The 5,000-nt window shown below is 37.7% G+C and overlaps 1 protein-coding gene across 1 annotated transcript in view; it reads left to right on the forward strand.

The window, feature by feature from the left end:
* LOC125029865 (glutamate receptor 1-like) overlaps positions 1-5,000 on the forward strand; it is a 423,627-nt gene that overhangs the window by 215,585 nt on the left and 203,042 nt on the right. The window lies entirely within an intron of this gene.

The following is a 5,000-nucleotide window of genomic DNA, read 5'->3' on the forward strand; positions in this document are numbered from 1 at the left end:
TGTACATTCTTGTCCATGAATTTCAGACTCGATGGCTTTTCTTTTATGTTTATGTGCATGGATACAATGCATCTCTCGAAAGAATGTTAGTTATGATTTAGTAGGCGACGCTAGGTTCTATTTCACCTAAGCATCGGTAAGTAGTCTTAGTGACTAAACGCCACACAACCTTAGACAACAATGTATTCAAATGTGATCATAGCGCCTGGCTAGCAATCACCAGTGTTTGTTATGTCGACCCTCAGGGAAGCCAACGCTCAAATTGGATTTTCCCGCATTTACATAGCTGGCCTCGCCTTGCTCAGGGCCGCGCGCGCCGGTGGGTGGGTGGGGGGTCTGCTGACTTTTGCTTATGTCTACACACGTACAAATACACGCACACACACATGCATACACACACACACACACACACGCACGCACACACACACACACACACACACACACACACACACACATACTCTCTCTCTCTCTCTCTCTCTCTCTCACACACACACACACACACACTCATTCACTCACTCACTCACTCACTCACTCACTCACTCACTCACTCACTCATTCACACACACACACACACACACACACACACACACACCTCTCTCTCTCTCTCTCTCACACACACACACACACTCATTCACTCACTCACTCACTCACTCACTCACTCACTCACTCACTCACTCATTCACACACACACACACACACACACACACACACACACACACACACACACATACACACACTTACAGAACGTGATGATAATAGAAGCACAAAAGGCATAGGGAATGGCAGCTAAAGGAGGACATAAAAAACCGTCATATTTCTGAGAAGATGAAATAGGAAGGTTCGTATTTAGAGTCTGGGGTACACAGTCAGCTGGGACGTGTGGAAAGCAGGGAGATCTGCATTTATTCTGCAGAGTACAAATGTAAGTACGTAATAATGATGATGAAGTAGCAATAACACCAGTAATAAAAATAAGGATAATGTATAGACGCGTAGACACAAACACACACATATAAGAATAAAGTATAGACTGTGTTTCCAATAACCGATGTAGCAATCTCTCGTTGTATATATTTGTAGAATTGCATACATCCATATTATCACGCTCTTGGAAGCCAGCGAAAATTATATTGTAATTACGAAAAAAAAAACTTGCCTAATTATCCTTTTTACCTAAATTATCCTTTTAAATAAAACCTCAAAACAGAATTATTCAAATATGCATTTCCTTAATTATTTATCATTTGTTTATTTATTGTTTGTAGGCTTCGGCATCGTGATTATTACACAATATATATATTTTTTTTTCTACGCTCTTCCCAAATGACCTTAAGACGACCATAAATACAAGGAGAGATGTGCAGCCAACCAAGGCCATGAGGGCTTTAGAAAAATGTCATAAAATTCCCAAATGCGAGCGTAAACAAGGCAGAAGACATATACACTTGTGTATTTGCAGAAAGGCTTCAGAGATCAGGTTCTCATGGCCAAACGATAAGGCACTGAGGTAGGTTCCATGGGGGATAGGAGTGAGGGGGGGGGGGAGGCCTGGAAATAGGGAATGGGATAGGATAGGCTCTCGAGGGAGGGGGGGGGGGGGACAATGGTGATGGGATATTGAGGAAGGGTAAGGATGGGCACTGGGGAGAGGGTAGGATAGGTACTCAAGAGAAGGTTCAGTGAGTTGTGGGGAATGGGGATAGGAATTGGGGGAAGGATTGAATGGGAAAAAGGGAGAGGAAAGGTAAAGTTAATAGGCTAGTATTGAAGGGGGAGGGGCGTTGGATGGAAATGGGGGGGGAGAGCAGAGCAGGAATTAATGTAGCTTAAGTAGTAGGATGCAGGAAGGGCGGGGGGAGGGGGGGGGGTAAAGTCTTGGGAGGAAGATAAGGGAGGGGGCGGGGGGGGGGGGGGGGGGGGTGTTGGAGAACCTTATATGCTCTTTACACACATAACATGCCAGACAAGATCATGCTATGTGCAACAGCCATGCACCAGTGAGCAGAGAGACGGTAAGTATGTCTTATCAGACCAAATAAACTTTTCTTACAAGGAAAAAACAACTTGGTTTTAAAAGCTAACGGAAGAAAAAAAAGACATGCATTCAAACACGCATACACGCACATGACAAGCACGTACACACTCACGCACACAATGGTTATCACTAGCTATGATAACAATAACTTTTTGTGCTATTTGCATGATTCACATTATTATTGTCTTTATGCTTTTACCACTATAGTTATTGTCATTATCATCATAACTGTTATTTGTATCATTATCATTATTATTGTTGTTCAGATTAACATTATTATTATTATTATTATTATCATTATTATTATTATTAATATTATCATATTATTATTATAAGTAGTAGTAGTAATTATTATCATCATTAGCATTATTATTATTAGCATTACTATTAGCATTATTATTATTATAATCACTGTTATTGCTATTGTTAATATCTTTATTGTTGTTATGTTATTATTATTATTATTACTATCATTATTATTATTAACGCCATTGTTATCATTATGCTTATCATCATAATTGTTATTAGTAGTATCATCCTCATCATAATCCTCATCCTCATCCTCATCACCATCATCAACATCATCATCATCATTATCATCATCACTGATATAACTGTTATTGTCATTATCGTCATTATTATTGTTATATTTACTATTGTTATTATCATTACTAATATCATTGTTATAATTATAACCATGATTATACGAAAGATAATCGGTAGTTGTAGTACAGTATTATTATTATTCATGAAAATTATGATAATGATAATGAAGAGCAGATAATGATGTCCACTATACTTATATTATGCTTTCATCATCAACATTATAATAATAAGTATAATAATAACAATTATTGATATTTTTTTATCATCTTATTACTGTTCTCCCTGTAATTACTATTACTATTATTACCACCATCTTCATCCTCATCCTCATTACTGACAGTATCATGTATCTACACAGAGAAGACATATCGCCTCATTACAAAATTCGTACATAACTGAATGTATGACAATGATGATTTAAAAAAAAAAAGAAGAAAAAAATCACCATCAATCGTAATAAGCCTACCGGACTGAAGACCTATGAGGCCGTGTAATTAAATACTCAAAGAAAGATTGCAGATGTAGTGTGTGTGTGGAGAGGGGGGGGGGGGGAATATCAGCTTGTTTACAAATATTCGTTTGTGTTTAATGTTTATGTCATTGATCTTATTCCTCAGCGAAGTGCGTCTTGACCATGGAAGAGAAGTAGAATTTTATTTTTTATATAAAACTTTGAGCTTCTGTGGGGATAGACATATGGGGATTGATTACCTTTTGAGAACCAGAGAGGAAAGCGAGACTTGATTTTCTCCTACCGTAAATATAATGATTTTGTGAAAAAAGAGTTTTCTTGGTTAACAGCTGATCACAAGCAGTTGATGCTGGTGTCCGAACTTCTTCGAATGCCATTCTTGGAATAGAAGCAGTTGAAAACAGCAATATCCAAAATATAATGCGAAAAGAGTATTATAGAAAGTTGAAAAAAACTAATTGCAATTAAAACTTGGGCAGTTGCTGTGCTGCCATATGGAGTTTGGGTGATAAACTGAATGAAATTGGAACTCTCAAGAAATAGACAAGGAAAGGCGAAAAAACTGTGCCGTTGTCTTGAACACTATTCGACCAGTAATATCATTAGGCTGTATGTGCCAATAAAGCATGGTGATTGCTATTAAGGATAGTGATAGTCCTATATCAACAGAACAATCACTGCAAGAGAGTGATTAGACATGGACAGTAAATAACAGGGAAAGACAGTAGATAACAGAGAAAGAAGTGAAGTAAAATAGATACAGAGAGAGAGGGGGGGGAGGAGAGAGAAAGAGAGAGAGAGAGAGAGAGAGAGAGAGAGAGAGAGAGAGAAGGAGAGAGAGAGAGAGAGAGAGAGAGAGAGAGAGAGAGAGAGAGAGAGAAGGACGGACGAAAAAAAAGGATGACTTAAAAAAAAAAAAAAAAATGTGCGTTGTTAAAGAAAAAAAAAAAAAAATAGATGGACGAATAAACAAAGTAAAAACGAGTGTAGCTACGGGCAAAAAATCAGTCTGAAAATAGTACTGAACGCCCTACCCTGGAGTGGTCTGTGATAACGGATGTCGTAAAGCAGCAAAATTGACGATAAAACTTGTATCATGGAATCTGCAGGAATTGGTCCGAGACAGTAGCTCGTATAAAAGTTGAATATAAAATATACTGGCGGACGATAAACTGAGAAACATCTACAGTATACAAACAGCCACACTTATCGGTGTAATATATTTGATCAGTAGGCCTATGCAAGAAAATAGGTCTGGGAGAGCTGATAGCCATACAAAAAAAGTACAATGTGGTGTCTCGATATGTTCAACAAAAAGGATATCAAATAATAGAAACGACGGAGAATTGATATCCCTCACACTAACCATATGTTAAAAACCAACCACAAAATAGTCAGCGACTTTCTGACCGACACCATCCATAAAATCAAACATTATAAGCAGTAGACAAGGTGCTAAAAGAGTACTTCATCATCAGTGTTATTTCGTCCTTTGTCAGAACCCCCAGCTGATATTCACCTTACGATTTTTAAAATCTATTTAGGTTTAGTTTTGCCGACAAAGCTAATACTTTCGCTTCTTTGCCAAAGAAATAAAGAAAATTGTTGACATAAAAGGTATTTAGAGAGAAGTCGACATTCCTTGTAGCCCCCTTTTTGGTATGCCTTTGGTCCCCAGTAAAAGGTAGAAAAAGAACATGAAAAACGGGAAGAAAGTAGATAAGAATGAAAGAAATATTGTGTTTTACGTTCAAGGCCCAGAAGGTTATAAAAAATAATCAAATGACAACTAGAGTTTTGTGAATAAATAACTATTAGGTTGAGAAGTACCGAGAAATGACATCGCAAATCTCGCTGACTATCTCCACAGCACTAAAACAAAATGAC

Source organism: Penaeus chinensis, chromosome 10 (genome assembly GCF_019202785.1).
Source record: "Penaeus chinensis breed Huanghai No. 1 chromosome 10, ASM1920278v2, whole genome shotgun sequence".
Taxonomy (NCBI): domain Eukaryota; kingdom Metazoa; phylum Arthropoda; class Malacostraca; order Decapoda; family Penaeidae; genus Penaeus; species Penaeus chinensis.